The following is a 20000-nucleotide window of genomic DNA, read 5'->3' on the forward strand; positions in this document are numbered from 1 at the left end:
ACACATGTCTTTGTAACGTGGGAGAAAACCGGACCACCCAGAGAAAACCCACACGAATGCAGGGAGGAGATGCAGAGTCTGCACAGAAGGCACTCCAGCCAAGAATCAAACTGGAAAACTTCTTGCTGTGAGGTGATAAAGCAACCACTGCACAACTGCGCCATCAGCTTATGCCATTTGATGTCCAACTAGAAGCATATAAGATCAGCCATGGAGCCACATCACCATTCATAACTGTTTGCAGCAAGTTTTCAGTCACTTCTGTGACAACACACATCATGACAAGGAGCTACAAACTGAATATTTCATCTCGTGTTTTGTTTGCTGTGTTGTTTCTTGTTTTAACTAAATCCATACCATGCAGACACTACCACCATCATCAATGTTCATTCTCTTAATTAACAACTCTTGAGTTACCAAGAGAAAAAGAAGGGAAATACTTAAGGTGGTTTTTTTTAGTGTTTGCTATAGCCAACATTTCCTATTGGTGGCTTTATTTTTGTGATGTTTGTCTGCTGGGTCAATGCATTATTATGTGCCTAACTATGTATGTATATATATTTTATTATAGGATTTGCACAGCTCTTCCAAAAAACAACAACATACAAGGGGAAAAGACCAACTATATACACTGTTGCTTCACAATTACTTCACGTAACAAGAATCTTGGTTGGGGAAACAAAATGTTGGAAGACATAAGTGAATGGTTAACAATTTAGGTTTTGGCCATACGTAGGACAACCTAAGCGATGTAAGGGCAGTTGAATATGATATTGTTAAAACCCAATTTACACTGCCTACATTCCCTACAGAGCATGTCAATTTTGTAACTATAAACCACTAAAAATAAAAAATAAAAAAAATCAATGAAAATACCATCATTAATGGGATTTTGGGGAACTTAAACTTTCCAGACATATTATACAGGCTACTCAGTATCAGATGAAAATACTCACTATGCTCAAACATTAATTAATTAACAATGTTAATCAACAGTCTGAAACAAACTGTAAGACAATCATCTAGAAGTAACAATATCTTAGATGTCATACTAACAGACTTGAGATCTTTCAGTTCTTCCCCATGGCCATACTCTCTGTAAATAACAGAGTTTGTGATATTATCATGTGTAATCTAAAAGTATTACTAAACTCAAGCATAAATAAATCACCATTGTTTGACTTTATTAATGGAAGCTGTGTTGTAGTAAATTATATACCGTATAAAAACAGCCACAGCTCTTCATTTGATGATCTAATCAAATCTCCTCAGGATGATATAAATAAGTTCAGTTAAGTAATTAACTTCAGTATTCATGAGCACATAATAGTAAGACATAAATATGTACAGAAAAATTATGCTTGAGTAACAAAATTCATTAGCTATATAGCAAACAACAAAAAAGAAGAAACTATGTACTTGTCAAAAATATGCCAGACATAAAAACAAGTCTTGAGTAAATAAAGTTCAGCTTTTTATAAATGCCAGCTAAGCATGAGAACAAAGGCTGAAAGTTACAATAAGATAGCCCTTAATTATGTTAGAAAAGTGAACAGGAAAAACTTGTGAATATAAAATGTAACAATAGTAATAAAAAATATACTTAACTAAAAAAAACACTTGCAGGTTTCATATTAAACAAAGATGTGAACATTCTAAAGACACGCAGGAGAAATAGCCTTTTCACATATGATAAGGCTGTCACACAACACACCTGCAACTGGATTCAAAAAGATTGCCATGAGCATACCTCTCAGCCTCTTAGAGCAAGAAATATGGACAAAACCATCACATCGCTTTTCCCACCTTTCCTGTAACTAGTCTAGTCCAGATACAGATTTGCTGTATCCAGGACTGTTTGTAAGTTTCTGAGTGGTGCCAAAGTCTGCTCTTCAATTTTTCACTTAGATCTGCTAGTTCTCTCCTCTCCTGCACTTTTACTAGCTTATTAGTCTAGCACTTTACCATACCAGACTTCATGTAGCAATTATTGTAGCACACAAAAGTGCTACCAGCACTAAACTTTCTACAAGGAAACAGCTCCAGTACTTATTATTAATACCCACCCCTCCAGGCATGTCTAAAGGCCAGATTCCTGTGCTTTCTCCTATTAACCTGGTGAACTTGGGCATCCTGAGGCAATGTAGCAACTGCCTCATGTACACTGACAACCCTCTCCTCTTACCTCCCAACACTCAGCCTTGTAAGGGATATACTTATATATCCAAATTGGAAGTCACACACTCTCCAGCCAAGACCGGAATAGCTGGTCAAGATGAGAAGGTCAACACTTGCACCACACCACATGGAACACATAGCCCTCCAGAACACACACCAGCACTGCCTTCACATAAAAACACAAACCACATACCCACCTTCATGGAGGCTCTCAATAAAAATCTACCCAAACAGCAGAGACCTCCAAGTCAGAAACACATTCGACCACCACAAGACAGCACTAATCACTAGACACATAACTCTCCTAAACAGTGTGCCACTAAACCAAAGCCCCTAAGGCAAAACAGCATGCCCAACACACCAGTCATAGGTGGTTCAGTATGAGGCACACTGATATCCCACTGACTAGGTTGAATAAGGAGAAAGTAGCAGTCAGCTGCCTGTCAGGTGCCAGGATCCGCCACATAATGCACGCACTCAGGTCCCTCAACAACAGGTACGAATATGACTCTGTCATTGTCCATGTGCGTGTGAATGACCTGAGACGTACCTCCCTGGACTACATGAAAAGAGACATGGAGCAGCTCTCGGATAATGTAGCCCAGGAAGGTATGACCCTAGCACTGAGCAGCATCCTACCATCACCCAGAATGATACCGCAGTACAAGAAGAAAATGATTGATTTCAGCAATTGGCTAACTTTCTGGTGTCATTCTAAGGGGATCCAGTATCTGTCTGCCTGGGATGACATGATTGACAGACCTCGATGCTTTGCCAGAGATGGCCTGCATCTGTCACCCCTGAGTTTCCAGATACTGGCCAAGGCTCTTGCCACCCCTATAGTTTTTTTTAGGCAGTGATCCAAAGATCAAATTACCACCATAACTGCTACAAACAAATGCAATCTGAGGATCATGCTGCTCAATGCTAGAAGTCTAAATCTCAAAATGCACTTACTGGAAGCACTCCTTAAAATGGAGAACATCAACATTTTTGCTGTAACAGATACCTGGTTCAATGCAGCAGAAAGCACCCCTGCACTACCAGGCTATAACTCATTCCACACCTTTCAGTCCCAGAACTTGGAACCAAGCTCCAAAGGCAGTGATGTTTCCATATTCATAAAGGATGTGCACACCTTCAGACTAGTAGCCTAACATAACGCATCTGAGATACTTCAGGCGCAGCTAACATTGGGTAAGTCAGCGAGTCAGGTCTTAGCCTGCTATAGGTCCCCAACCATGTCCCAAGATTCACACTCCACATCTCTAAGCATGCTGGAGAATATTAGGGTCCAACCTAACACTGTCATACTGGGTGACTTCAACTACCCCTCCATCAACTGGGAAAACTACACATGTACCAATACACCTGCCCAACGCTTCCTGGAATTCATTAATTACAATTCCCTGGACCAGCTCATTCTTACCTTCACTAGAGGTAGCAATATCCTTGACCTGGTCATTACTAACATGGACAACCATTGCTCTACACCAGTAATCAACTCCTTCCTGGTTAGATCTGACCACAAACTAATCATCTTGGAAATCCACATCCCTCCCGCCCCCCACAAAGGTAACCAGCATGAAAAACTTCACCAAAGCTAACTTTGGGTTCCTAAAAACAGAGGTGGATAACTTTACGGCACCCATGCAAATGGAGAATAGTTGTATGACTGCTGAATCATACACCAATATACAGTACGAACATGTACACAAATGCATGGATCTTGCCATACCCAATAAAACCAAGATGCTCTCCTCCAAAAAAAGGAAGCCAATCTGGTGGTCCCTTGCCATAAACAAACACTACACAGAAGGAGGAAACTGATGTGGAATAAGGTGAAGTCCCAAGACTGGAAAAACTCCCTTATCAGCCTCAACAAAAGGTTGAGACCCCTCATCAAATCCTCTAAAGCTAGCTATGAAAACAAAATTGCAGCAGATAGTAAAGACAACCACAAGGCCTTCTATAGTTATATAAAGAATCTCCACAGCAATACCGAGATTTGCTCTGAGCTACTGCACAATGGTACCTCTTATACTGAGCTAACAGATATTGCCATTATAGTGGCTAACAGATTCAGTGCCAACTTTACCGCCCCCCTCCAAAGGGCCAATCACAATACCAACAGATTGCCAGGCACCCAGTATGACTGCTGTACAGGTTAGAACAGCACTGTCCAAGGCCAAAAATACAGCTTCTATGGGACCTGATGATATCCCTGGCTGTGTTCTACATGAACTACAGAGTGAACTGGCACCTCACCTATGTGCCCTGTTCAATCACAGTCTCACCTCAGGCTTTGTCCCTACTGAATGGCACACCAATACAGTCAGCCTTCTCCACAAAGAAGGAGTGACTACAGACCTTGGGAATTATTGCCCCATTAGCTTGATGAGTCTGATATGCAAGGCTATGGAATGCATCATCATGGACCTAATAAACAAAGATATAGGGAATCTCCAAACTCTGGATCCTACACAGTTTGGTTTTTTGAAGGATAGATCATGCCTACTTAACTTAGTCGACTTCTTTGAGTCAGTCACTAGAGCTGTGGATGAAGGCAAGGTGGTTCATACAGCCTACCTTGATCTGCCCAACACCTTCGATACCATTCCCCACTCAGGAATCATGGAAAAACTCACTAAGCTGGGCATCAACCCCTATATCACTAGGTGGGTTGCAAACTGGCTCACAGATAGAATCCACAGTGTGAAAGTAGCTGACTCCAAGTCAGACTGCTGACCAGTCACGAGTGAAGTTCCACAGGGTTCAGTCCTGGGTCCTTTCCTGTTTGGTATCTACTTCTCTGAAGTCCAGGCCAGGATGAAGGGACTCTGGCTGACAAAGGTCACAGACGATTGCAAGTTGGGAGCTATTATTAACTCCCCAAGTGATGCTGACATCCTACAGAAAGGCCTCAATGAGACCGACGACTGTTGTCAGAACCATGGCCTTAAGCTCAATGCCAAAAAATATGTCATCATCTCCTTTGGGAAAAACCCGGTTCCCTTAAATTACCACATCAATGGTAGTCTATCTACACTGAAGGTGTTATAAGAGATCTGGGAACACAGGTTGACAGCAACCTTTCTTTTGACCACCATATTGCCGCTGTGTTCAGAAAGTCCTTCTATGTGGCACATCTCATTACTAAGGGTTTTACATCCAGGAAGAAAGAGGTCATTACCTCCCTCTACTCTTCCCTCATTAGGCCAATCATTGAGTACAAGACCCCATTTGGCACATCTCATGACCAAGGGTTTTGCATCCAGGAAGAAAGAAGTCATCGTCTCTCTCTACTCTTCCCTCATTAGACCAATCATCGAGTATAATGCCCCATTTGGCATGTACCTCACTAGACACCTGCAACAGTTGGAGAGGCCACAGAAGTACCTCACGAAGAGGATCATAGGCATTAAACTTATGTCCTACATGGACAGACTCAAAAGACTCCAGCTATTCTTTGTCTTATATCGCCTAATTAGAGGTGATATCTGCTTGACTTACACAAGCCATGTCTAACCCAGCTCTGTTAAAAATGCTACATCTAAAGAAATCCCAATCATTCCACACTACATGTTCCAGAGACCTCAACCTCATTACCACAATCAACAGAACATGCTGGAGGGGCAGGTTCAAAACCCAGAGACTGCCCATGCCCTGGAGCAGACTTCCCATACATGTCAAGCAGAGAACCTTGCTGTCCCTCTTCAAGAGAAATCTTGGTGAGTGGATGTGTAATAGAAAGTTCACCCTGGAGATCACTCCAGTGGCTGTACTTGATAGAGGCACTTGGAACTAATGTCATGTGCCACGATGCCAGGGCACTTCTATGGGCTAGGCTTGTAAAGGCTCCAGGGCCATTAGCCTAGTACACACCTATGAACATATATCTATATCTAATATATATATATATATATATATATATATATATATATATATATATATATATACACACACACACACACACACACACACACACACACACACACATATATATATATATATATATATATATATAGATATATATATAAGTACATGCCAGATCTGTTGGATAAGCCAGACCTACATGTCACTATATTAACACAGTCTCACTAGGTAGTCTTAGCTGGACTGGTGAGCAGGTTGTTACTAGACTCTCTTACAAAGGGTGTCTGACTATGTTTTTCATCTTTCTGTCCTTGCCTTGCAACCTGACAGATTTTTTTTGTGCCATCCACTGAGTTACTTTCCAGAAGTTAGTAAAGTGCCTCTGATGACGTGTTCTTTGATATTGCAACTCTTCTCATAGCCTCTTTAGTATTCCTTACTATCCTGGTCTGTCTTTTCTATTTCCCACTTTTTCCTGCATTCCTTCTTTTTTTCTTGACTTCCTGATCTTTTGCATTCCACCACCCACTTTCCTTATGACTTCATTTCCATATCTATCTTGGTTGCATATCTGTTCTCTAGCCCTCACTAATTTTGTTTTGAAGCACTGCTTCTTCAACTGTTGCGCTTTCTCTCTAGTTAAATTCCAGGTCTTCAGCCTGGCCTCTGTTAACCTTAGAGCCTTCTCCCACTGCATGCAGCTGTTTGTGGCAACCATTGGTTTATGCTATATGCCGAATGCTTCATTGGGATGACTTTGCAATCACTGATTTTATCCCAGTGCCCTTTTCTTACTAGGAGGATGTCTACCTGAGTTGCATGTTGGCCACTTTTGTATGTGATCTTGTGACTGTTTCTTTTTCTTAACCACGTGTTGGATACTATCAAGCCATTTGCCAGAAGGAAGTCTTGAATGACCACTCCTTCTTTATTCCTGTTGCTCCACCCATGTGGCCCCAGCTGTCCTCATAACCTGTTCTGTTTGTTCTGATATGTAGATTCAGGTCGCCCATTATCAACGCCAATTCCTGTTTTCATCTTTAGGCCTACAACTGCTGTCTGAATGGACTATTTTCCTCACTATCACAATCGTGCTGTGGGTCTTAAGTTGAGGTTATGAATACTGCCCTATCATTAGGCTTGAGTCTGATTGTCCTGAGTTTGTCACTAATTCTGATGACATCCCTCACTGTCATCTGAAGCCTATCCCTCACCACAATTCCCAAACCATTTCTTGCCTGTCCTCCTCCTGAGAGGTAGACCCTGATCTCAAACCAAGTGGCTTTCATGTTCCATTTAGTCTTCTGGGTACATTGGATGTCCAGCTTCCTCCTTGCCATCATGTCATCAAATTCCAAACTGCATCCTTCAATTTTTAGTTCATATTATAGTGGGTTGATGGTTTTAAGACCAGCTTTTGCTCTATAGAGCTATCCCAGGTAACCCAAACTGGACAACTGGACACCAGCTGGTCATTAACTTATTGACTCATGGCTGCTGGGCTTTGTGGCAGGCACACACTGTCCAATAGGGGAACCATTGGCCTAGATCCCAGGCATAGGTTGGAGTAGGCCGGCTTCTCAATCCACTTATCACCAACAAATACCCATGCTCATTTGGAGACATTAGTCACCACAACCATATCACGTCAAGTGGCCAGCCCTGCCATGGCATGCAGTCTGTGATTCATGTTCTCCTATCATGAGGATACTGTGCATCACAGTAGATGCCCAAAGTGGTTTGTTTATATAACTCTTCTCCAAACAGGGCAACTGCTGTCTAGATCTCCATTATCAGGTGAGTTTAGATGGAAACACTTAGCATGATTTTCAGAGGTGGGAGGAACCCCACAGAGACACAGAGAGAACATAAAAACTCCAAACAGGCATTTGTCATAGGTTAGGCTCGAACTTTGTACCTTATGCATGGGAGGCAACAACCTTAACCATTATGGGAACTGGTCTCTTTGCCTTCTTGCCTTCTTCCTGTCTGTCTCAAATCTTCTTCACCAAACTGTCTTCTATTTTTCTGCACATATGCACGGACCATTGTAATCTGTTCTCTTTCACTTTTGCTGCAATTAGAGCTACTTTGGCTTCTGCTCTGATGTCTTTATTTCTTAATCTGTCCCATGGTGTACATATTACCACCCATCTTAGTCAGTTAATTTATATCACATATAGCTTTCTCAACTGCTCTACTTTTACTTTCCAGGCTTGATGAACTCTTGGCTGGAGCCTGCACATTTTTATTGTTTTGGAGAACCTCATGAGTGTTGTTTGTGTGTGCTTTTTAGATCTTCAGCTTAAGAAGGTCTATGTGTTTGGGTTGACTTATGTTTGTTTTGTTTAATGTGGTGTTGTGCAGTACTGCAGCCTACTTATTTTTTGTTATGTCTTCGTGTGACAGCTTTGCCTCCAATAACATTGGATAATTACATCTCTCACACACTGTATCTACTGCTTTAAGTTGTAGGTGGTTGTCAACAAACATGAAGCAATTGCTGCATTACCTCAGGATGCCCATTTCAACCAGACTAGCTACAGAGATGGTTGGAAAGTGCAAATCTGTACTTCCAGGTGCTTATGAATGTGGGTTGTAGGGGGAGTTGTGCCCAAAAGGCTAGGAGTTTATTTACTGGAAGGGCTACCTATCTAAAACAATCTAAGTCTATGAATGAAGAGCAGCATATCATGTAGTGCAAACCTGTGTGTGTAAAACAATATATGTCTATAAAAGGAGAGCAACATGCCGCCTTCCAAAAACCTGTCTAAGACAAAGTCTAAACATGAAGAGCAATGTGCCACCTAATGCAAAACAGAGCACCTTAGGGCAACTACTGACTATTTAAAGTATAATAGGAATTGGTGGGGTATCTTGTATAGAAAAAACTGGCTTCAGCTGCCTGCATCTCTGCTGTGCTGCTGTGCAACGGGCAGCGTCATGCTAAAATACCTTATATATAAGCTAGAAATTAAGCAACAAAAAGATCAATAGAGCACACAAACCCATAGCAAGGCACTTGAATTTAGCTTAAGTAGCAAGTAATGTAACCAACAAGACTGGGAACCTTCTGCCATAAGAAGGAACCAGAAAACTGCTTTCAGTAAAAACTCACTGATTAAGCTACTCCTTAGGTTAGCCAAGAATAGTGGTGATTCCCCTTTTGGCTACTATATGACTACTGCAAATACTGGTCTCACCGCAGCTACACTCAGCTAGGAGTTAATGTCCCTCTGCTCCTTCTGTTCACAAGAAACAACACAATAGCACTAATTCCAAGCTGGTTCTTAAGAAGCAGGTGACATGCTTTTTGGTGAAGAGCAGTTTTGTCCTAAGTGTGCTGTGGCTCTGTAGACTTATTGCAGCTTTTTCCTGATTGGGTGCCCTGGAGAGCACACACATCAGGTCAGTGTGGAAGAGCTAGGCTGCACAATAGTCTAAAATCAGACCAGTCTGGGAAGTCCCATACAGTCTGCCCAATCATAAACAACCAGGAATCAATGTCTCCATTCTCCTTCTCCCACCAGGAGCAAATCAGTGGCACTAATCCAAAGCTGGTTCCTAAGATGCAGTCTAAAGTGATTGATAGTCTGTAGAAAAGCTATAAAATAATATCCCTGTTCAACTTCTCTCACCAAGGGCAAAATAAAAGCAATAATCCCCAGCACTAATCTCTACTGTATGCCTTTCTTATGTATTAGCTAGTCAGATACCATAGTCCCAGTTACCTAAGCTTGAAAACAACTGTTGCCATAAGCTAATATAATTACAGAATGTAGAAATATAATGCAAGGGAAAGACAGAGTGAAGGGGTACAAGTATTACAATGTCATGATAGACAGCATGATTACATTCTGTGATGGAGTTAGTGGTAATCATAGTTGTCAGAAGAGGGCCTCCAGGGATCAGACATCAGCACCCGGACATCTGAGGTGCTTCTTATGGTTTCATTTGATTATAACAAATATGCCCATCAATATTTTGCCTTATTGCACTAGACAATCCTATAAGAGATAATTTAGCACCTCCTCCTTTGCAGTCCTCTAAGACTGCACCTGATAGATTAGATAGATAGATAGATAGATAGATAGATAGATAGATAGATAGATAGATAGATAGGTTGACAGTAGCCTTTCGTTTGACACTCATGTTGCTAAAGTAGTTAGGAAAACCTTCTACATTGCCCACCTGATCATGAAGGGATTCACATCTAGATCAAGGGAGGTCATCGCCCCCCTGTACTCATCACTCATTAGACCTATGATTGAGTACAATGCCCCATTCGGAATGTATCTGACCAGACACCTGCAGCAGCTGGAAAGGCCCCAAAAGTTCCTCACCAAAAGGATAAAGGGTCTCAAAAATATGTCTTATGCTGCCTGACTGAAAGAACTCCAGCTCTATTCAGTCTCATACCGCTTGCTCAGAGGTGACCTGTGCCTGACATATAAGGCCATGTCAAACCCTGATTTGATGAATATGCTTCACCTCAAAAATCTAGATCCCTCAGAACCACAAGGGCGGAGACTTAAACCTTGACACGGTTATTAATAGAACATGCTGGAGGGACAGATTCATCACCCAGAGACTCCTGTGCTGTGGAACAAAATCCCGGTACATGTGAGGCAGAGCACCTCGCTGGCCTTGTTCAAGAGGAATCTTGACCAATGGATGGGGATGTAAGAATACCCCAGGGATTACTTCAGTGTCACTGCTTGACAGAGGCACAGCAAAATAATAGGCATAGTTTTATTCAAACTAAAGGCGAAAAAAGCCATATAACTATGGGCTGGGCATAAATGCCCTTGGGCAGATAGCCTAGTATGAACCTATGAACCTATGAACCTATGATAGATAGATAGATAGATAGATAGATAGATAGATAGATAGATAGATAGATAGATAGATAGATAGATAGATAGATAGATAGAAAGATAAACCGATAGATAGATAGACAGATAGATAGATAGATAGATAGATAGATAGATAGATAGATAGATAGATAGACAGACAGATAGATAGATAGATAGATAGATAGATAGATAGATAGATAGATAGATAGACAGACAGATAGATGGATAGATAGATAGATAGATAGATAGATAGATAGATAGATAGACAGATAGACAGATAGATAGATAGATAGATAGATAGATAGATAGATAGATAGATAGATAGATAGATAGATAGATAGATAGACAGATAGACAGATAGATAGATAGACAGACAGACAGACAGACAGACAGACAGATAGATAGATAGACAGGCAGATAGATAGACAGACAGATAGATAGATAGATAGATAGATAGATAGATAGATAGATAGATAGATAGATAGATAGATAGATAGATAGATAGATAGATAGATAGATAGACAGATAGATAGATAGATAGATAGATAGATAGATAGATAGATAGACAGACAGACAGATAGATAGATAGATAGATAGATAGATAGATAGATAGATAGATAGATAGATAGATAGATAGATAGATAGATAGATAGATAGATAGATAGATAGATAGACAGATAGATAGATAGATAGATAGATAGATAGATAGATAGATAGATAGATAGATAGATAGATAGATAGATAGAGAGACAGATCACTTCTTGACTTATATAATGGCATTGGGAATGAAGAATCCCTTGCATCAATCTATTACTCATATTCAATGTCTTGCTTGAAGAAGCATTGTATTTCAAATGAAAGATCTTCTAAGTGGGCAGGTAACAACTTTCCTACCTGAAGAAGTGATATCCATAACTGCTGCAGACTGGTACACCTAAGTCATCAGCTATTCCCTCATATATCATCCTATACTTTCAGGCTGTGTATCTTTTAGTTCAGCCTTGTTCACAACCTGCTCTAGAAAAATTATCAATTTTATGGAGTATAGGAGCAATTAAAATTTCTCTATTAGCTACTACAGCCTTTAATACTTTGTAAATAACAGAGAAAGATCCCAAACGATATGGCAAAAGAACATATTTCTGCCATCATAGTATTAAGGTTGAGTCACACAAAGCCGTACCAGAGTGAGAATTTAAAACACCCAAGGCATTCCTAAATGTTGGGCAACAGGAAAAATATCTGCATTGACACAGACGAATAACAAGATGGGTGTGCACATTGCTAAATGTAGTTTATTAGAAAATTTGTATGGACGAGGACACATTTGTTTCAGGTAATATCAATGGCCTGCTTTTGAATTCTCCCCTAAATCTCAGAAAGCCACCACAGAAGTAGAATATAATGTCCAAGCCTGATGAAATGCAAAACAGATGTTTCATTCACCCATTCTAAAATATTTCAGAATCTATTCCATCAAGTTACCACACTTGTATAAAGAAACTAGCCGCACAACAATGTCAGAAAAATATGAAAAGAAAAAGAAACAAATACCGGCAATAGCAGTAATAAATATGAACTCTAATCAAGAAAAGACCTACAGCCATGAGTAGTAGCAGTCTTGTCTATTATCACTACCACCCTATACTTTCTCTAAAATGAAGTTATCCTTTTTCAACATAGCATTTTCTCATAACAGACATGTTGCATTAATATGTTATATCATGGAAATCTGTATAAAACCACTACCACGGCCTACTTCTTTTTATTCCAGAGACCTAGTATAGTTGGCTTTGCCTCTGATTCATATCAAAAGACTCTTGCTACCATTGTCTAGAAGGCCTCTTTCTGTAACCCTACAACTTCCCTCACTGCTAGAGTTATCACTATAAGAAGTGCTGACCACCTTTTGGCCACAGCTTCTTGACACTCTAACTACTAAAGTGCCCATTTAAACTTTACATCTCCATCCACTGTATGTATAATGGAAAATCTCTTCTGGAAGTGGGAGTTGAACTCATTCTGCACAGAAGCATCAGCTAAGCATACTCAGGATACCCTCACTACACATTTAGATTTTTCAGGCCTGTGCAGCCTGCAACCCCACCATCTGATCCAATTTACCATCAACTGGTGGTCAGTTTAGTCATAATAACTGCTGATCCCAATATCCAAAATTAATGGGCTCAATACTGATAACATGGCTACAATGTCAAATACTGATGTCTGGTCTAAGTTGTTTGATACCAAGTATTCTTACTGTGACATCCACACACTGGACCAGTAATCAAGGAGCCTGAATCCTCACCACTGAGACTGGAGTGGGACTTGAACTGGGAATACACATGGAAACACTCAGCACTTCCAGATGCAAACCTGTGTGCATCAAGCACAGTTTCACTTAAGAGCACACAGGGAACACATTCAGTCTGTGGTCTAGGTCTCTGTATCTGTCTCCCTCCAGGGCCCTAATAAGACTCCCCACTGGTACAGCTGTAGGTTTAGGTCCTTAGCAGAATGTACAAGCCAAAACCTCTAGCACCTTCTCTATAAGCCCAATGCTTGGTATCCCTGCTCCAAGTAGCTGACACACACATACACTGTGAGATTTGTTTTCACACACACACACACACACACACACACACACACACACACACACACACACACACACACACACACACACACACACACACACACACACACACACACACACACACCTGGGAAAGGCTAGCACAGATTTACCTGCTGTGTCCCCTTCTGCCCAGAGTATAAGGTAGTTATCACCACCATCACCAGACACTCCACAATCAGCTACTCTAAGGCCCTTCACAAAGGGTGCCCAATTATACTGTGTAATATTAATATTAATATTAATACAAATAGTAGTTTACCAAGACAGCTAGGCCTTCTGGAGTGGCCCACACAGCGTCACCAAATAAATATGTGTAAATACTCTCAAAGCTTAAATATTTCCTGAAAAGGACCAGCCACAATGAAAAGTTTAAATGTATTTAATAATAAATAATAGAGGAGCATGAAAATACTGAATACAAATTTACAGTAAAACAGAGTTCAAATCACAGGAAATATTGTAAATAACATTGATGGAAAGACTCATACAAATAAAGAAAAACAATTTCTAAACTAAGTTTCACTATATTCCTGACTGAATCTAGGAAAATTATTATTTCCTAATAATTTACTTGATGGACCAACACACAATGAAATACATGAACAGTCTTTCTAGTCAGCTTCCCCGAAACACAATACTCAATACTCAGAGATTACACCCTGTAAAATATTATATCCAAGATGGCTTTCAGAATGACCTCATCTGGTCATCTGACTCTAGGTTCTCACAGTGTCCCTCTTTGATGCTGAGACAGGAATGATGGCTGCAATACACATCTAATGTTTATGGCAGTCTCTTTTTTACTGAGCTAATGACTCCCCATTTCTGGTCTTATTCAGTACTGTGGGATATTATTTTAATGGTTTAACAGGTCATTTACATTTCATAGGTTCATAGGTGTGTACTAGGCTAATGACCCCAGAGCCTTTACAAGTCTAGCCCATAGGATTACCCTGGCATTGTTCCACCTGACCTTAGTTCTCAGTGCCTCCGTCGAGTAGAGCCATTGGAATGATCCCCAGGGTGAATTTCCCATCCACTCATCAAGATTTGTCTTGAAGAGGGCCAGTGAGGTGCTCCACTTGACTGCATGGGAAGTCTATTCCAGAGCATGGGGAGCCTCTGGGTTATGAACCTGTCCAGCCTGCATGTTCTGTTGAGTGTGGTAATGAAGTTGAGGTCTCTGGAGTGTGTGGTGCGGAGGGATTGGGATGTCTTTAGATGTAGCATTTCTAACAGAGTTGGGTCAGACATGGCTTTGTAAGTCAAGCAGAGATTGCCTCTAAGTAGGCGATATGAGACAGAAAATAGTTGGAGTTTTTTGAGTCTGTCCATATAGGACAAGTGTTTAAGGCCTAGGATCCTCTTTTTGAGGTACATTTGTGGCCTCTCCAGTTGTTGCAGGTGTCTAGTGAGGTACCTGCCAAATGGGGCATTGTACTCAATGATTGGCCTAATGAGGAAAGAGTAGATGGAGACAATGACCTCTTTGTTCCTGGATGCAAATCCCTTAGTAATGAGTTGTGACACATAGAAGGACTTTCTGACCACAGTGGCAATGTGGTGGTCATAAGAAAGGTTGCTGTTAATCTGTGTTCCCAGATCTCTTATAATGCCTTCTATGTTCAGTGGACTACCATCAATGTGGTAATTCAAGGGAACCAGGTTTTTCCCAACAGGGATGATGACACATTTTTTTGGCTTTGAGCTTAAGGCTATGGTTCTGACACCAGTCGTTGATCTCAGTGAGGCCTTTCTGTAGGATGTTGACATCACTTGGGGAGTTAATAATATCTCCCAACTTGCAATTGTCTGCAAACTTTGTCAGCCAGACTCCCTTCATGTTGGCCTAGACTTTAGAGAAGTAGATACTAAACAGGAGAGGACCAAGGACCGAACCCTGTGGGACTCCACTCCTGACTGGTCAGCAGTCTGACTTGGAGTCATCTACTTTCACACTGTTGGTTCTATCTGTGAGCCAGTTTGCAACCCACCTAGTTATAGAGGGGTTGACTCCTAGCTTAATGAGTTTTTTTATGATTCCTGAGTGGGGAATGGTATCAAAGACCTTGGCCAGAACAAGGTAGGCTGTATGAACCACCTTGCCTTCATCCACAGCTCTGGTGACTGACTGAAAAAGTCGACCAAGTCGAGCAGGCATGATCTACCCTTCACAAAACCAAACTGTGTGGGATCCAGACTTTGGAAATTTCCTATATCCTTGTTTATTAGGTCCACAATGATGCATTCCATAGCTTTGCATACCAGACTCGTCAGGCTAATGGGGCGATAGCTCCCAGGGTCTTTAGTCGCTCCTTCTTTATGGAGAAGGATGACTGTAGCAGTGCACCATTTGGTAGGGACAAAGCCTGAGGTGAGGCTGTGATTGCAAAGCCTGAGGTGAGGCTGTGATTGAACAGGGCACACAGGTGAGGTGCCAGTTCACTCTGTAGTTCATGTAGAACACAGCCAGGGATATTGTCAGGTCCCATAGAAGCTGTATTCCTGGCCTTGGGCAGTGGTGTTTTAATCTGTGCAGCAGTAATGCTGGGTACCTGGCAATCTACTGGTATTGTGATTGTTTTTTTTTTGGGGGGGGGTAAAGTTGGCACTGAATCTGTCGGCCAGTATAATGGCAATATCTGTTGGCTCAATATAGGAGGTACCATTGTACAGTAGTTCATAACAAATCTGGGTATTGCCATGGAGATTCTTTATATAACTATAGAAGGTCTTGTGATTGTCTTTACTATCTGCTGCAATTCTGTTTTCATAGCTAGCTTTAGAGGATTTGATGAGGGATCTTAATTTTTTGTTGAGGCTGCTAAGGGAGTTTTTCCAGTCTTGGGACTTTACCTTATTCCGCATCAGTTTCCTCTTTCTGTTGTAGATTGTAGAGTTTGTTAATGGCGCCAGATTGGCTTCCTTTCCTTGGAGAGAGTGTCTTGGTTCTGTTGGATATGGTGAGATCCATACATTTGTGTACGTATTCATACAGTGCATTGGTGTATTATTCGGCGGTCATGCAACTATTCTCCATTTGCATGGATGCCATGAAGTTAGTCACCTCTGTTTTTAGGAGCCCAAAGTTAACTTTGAAGAAGTTTTCCATGTTGGTTACTTTTGTGGGGGGTGGGAGGGATGTGAATTTCCAAGGTGATTAGTTTGTGGTCGGATCTAACAAGGGAGGAGTTGACTATTGGTGTAGAGCAACGGTTGCCCATGTTAGTAATGACCAGGTCAAGGATGCTACTACCTCTAGTGGGGATAAGAAAGAGCTGGTCCAGGGCATTAGAATTAATGAATTCCAGGAAAAGTTGGGCAAGTGTATTAGTACATAAGTAGTTTTCCCAGTTAATGGAGAGGTAGTTGAAGTCACCCAGTATGAGGGTGTTAGGTTGGACCCTAATATTCTACAGGGTGCTTAGGAACGTGGAGTGTAAGTCATGGGACATGGCTGGGGACCTGTAGCAGGCTACAACCTTTATCGGTGTCTTACCCAATGTTAGCTGCACCTGAAGTATCTCAGATGCATTATGTTGGGTTACCAGTCTAGAGGTGCGCGCATCCTTTATGAATATGGAAACACCACCGCCTTTGGAGCTGCAGTCCAAGTTTTGGGGCTGAAAGGTTTGTAATGAGTTGTAGCCTGGTTAACCTCTGCTGTTCCAGTATCTTCTATTAAAACATATAAATTTAATTCAGTTATAATAATGCATGTACATTTCTTTTCATTCCAGAAGGGTGCGCTACTGATGCATTTTAACACAAGCAAACCTTACAAATACATTTTCAGCACAAGCATCTGTACAAATCAGTTTGATATACAAATGACAAATAATTATTTAGAAAATTCAAGCTAGCTGTGCTCGCACAAGTCATACTTCCACTGCCCTACTTCTCCTGGCATGGCTGACAGCACCTCGTCATTACACCTATCAATATTCTCGTGTTGGAATTTAGGATTTGTTATGGACATTCCATGAATAACACAGAAGTCTAAAAACAAACCAATCAAGTTCAGATCAGTCATTCACCACATGAATGCTGAAGCGTCCCAACAGAAGTACAGACTCCATAGACACCAGTCCCATGATCTGTAAGAAAGCCCAATAGTCAGAAGTCCAGTTAGGTGCATGTGTTCAAAAAAAGGCACTCATCTGGAGGCTTGTTATTATCCCCACACTGACCTAGTATCCTCTCATGAAGGTCAACTCCATTAACACTTTCCAAATGAACTGTTAAAATATTTCTTACAGTACTGAGTTACTAAAAGCATGTTTCATTCAAACGGTACGAAGGCAGCTCTTTTTTTAACAGCCTACTAGTTAAAGTCTTCACCTCATAAATACAAGGTATAGGGTCTAATTCTGACCTTAGGTTAATGGCTAAGCATAAAATGGCCCTTCAGGGCAGTTAGTCTAGTATTCACCTATGAATTGTGAATTAGAATGAACTTTTAAAGGAAGATGGCATGGACAGAAAAAGTTCATGCCTTTGCACTCACTTTCTGTTTTTAATAATGCAAAGTTTTTGTGGACAATAAGATTCAGTCAAGCCATAGTTGAGTTCCCTGACAGCTTTACAACTTAATCCAGCTACCATATTATTTTTTCAGTACTCTAATCTGTAATTCTAAACTGTTTCTGTATTAAACTTAAGATATCAAACAATAACAAAATGCTGTTGTCACCACATACTTCTTAGCCCTTAGCACAAGAAATCTGAACAAAGGCAAAGATAATGGGGGGAACAAAGGCACAAAAATAGGCACGCATTTTACTAATAAAAGTTACTAGAATAATAGGCTTTGCATTGACATGGATTTTTCTGAAGGATATGAAGTCTGAAACTCAAGTGTCTGTCATTATTTAGTGACCTCAATCCTCAACATTTTTCCAGAAAAACACAAATGTTATGAAGAAGAGATAAAAAATATGAGGCAAAAATCTGGACATTCTGGGAAAATATGGACAGTTGAGAGGTATGCACAACTGCCAGTGCAGATGATGTAGGATGCAGTCAACATTTCAGGAATGTACACAAAAGGATGCACTGAATGTGGCATTGTCAGATAAGCCACATGTGGCCTGTTTACCTCAGCATTATATTAGAATAGTAATTACTGCTCTGTAATTGAGATTTTCTTCACTTCAAAATGTAGGGAAACTTAACTCAGTGCTACTTTTTGCTTACTTACAGGCTGAAACACAAAAAGCAAGGAAAATAAAAAAGACATTAAGCAGACACGTGCTGAAAGATGAAACTAATTTCCTATGCATACCTCTCAACCATTCAGATTTTTGCAGAATGTCCAGAATTTTTCCTCATATTTTTGGTTTGCTCCTGATAAAATGTATTGCTTTCTGACAAATCACTGAGGGTTGAAGTTACTAAATAATGACATACATTTGAGTTTCAGACTTCATATCCTGTCATAAAATGCATGCTACCACACATCCTGTTATTCTAGCAACTTCTGAGTTTATAAGGGCAATATTTAAAATCTGTCTCTACTTTTGGACCTTTGTCCCCCCATTTCTTTTGGCATTGTCCAAGTTTTTGTGCTAAAGAGGTTGAGAGGGATGCTCCTGTGGGGTCAAGCTTTTGATTTTACGCTTTTCATAAAGAAAATGAAAGTGAAAGTAAGAAAGATGAGGAATGCCTGTAATCATGGGGAAGGAGCAGCATTAAACTGGGGTGTTAAGGAAGGCATGTTGCAAGATTTGTGTCATGTCACAAGGACAGAGAGAAGGAACAGGGACAGCGTACTAGTAAACAAAACTTACTAACTTAGATCACCTAAAAGGTGGTAGACTGAAAGGGAATCCTGGCTTTAGTTGTATTGTTACAGGAGAAGAAACAATGCACAAATCACATCTATAAACCTACTAATGGAGAACAGAGAAAAAACAAATGCACACCAGGGTGTGTGTCCCAAAGAAATCACTTCCAGGATGAAGACAGACAGTAAGTTATTATATCTAAAAACACAGGAATAGCATTTAATGAATTAAAAAGAATCCTATTTTCTGCACCTTTGTTTGCAACTCCTGATTTTAGTAAAGACTGGACCCTATATACTGATGCTTCAGAGGTATGTTTGGGGGCAGTATTATCTGAAGATATTCAAGGCGATGAGTTCTACTCTACTGTAAACTGAGCAGTGTGGCAAAAAAAAAGATATTCCACCATAAAAATCTATTCCCTGAAATATTATTTATTTGGTACATATATTTGGTACATATTTCAACTAGGTAACTAACTATCTCCCTTTATAATGGCTAAGTGGACAGACATAGCAATACAAAGCCACACTGGTTGGCACTATCCTTCCGCCACTGTCAATGTATAGTGACCCACAGGCCAAAGCTAGCAAATAAAAAATGTAAATGGTCTGTCCAGCTCATGCAAGTCATTGCTACGAGTCCAAAACTACTGGTTTTGTACTGAGAGAG

The sequence above is a fragment of the Protopterus annectens genome, chromosome 10.part0, assembly GCF_019279795.1.
Source record: "Protopterus annectens isolate FY-2018-M chromosome 10.part0, PAN1.0, whole genome shotgun sequence".
NCBI classification, from domain to species: domain Eukaryota; kingdom Metazoa; phylum Chordata; order Ceratodontiformes; family Protopteridae; genus Protopterus; species Protopterus annectens.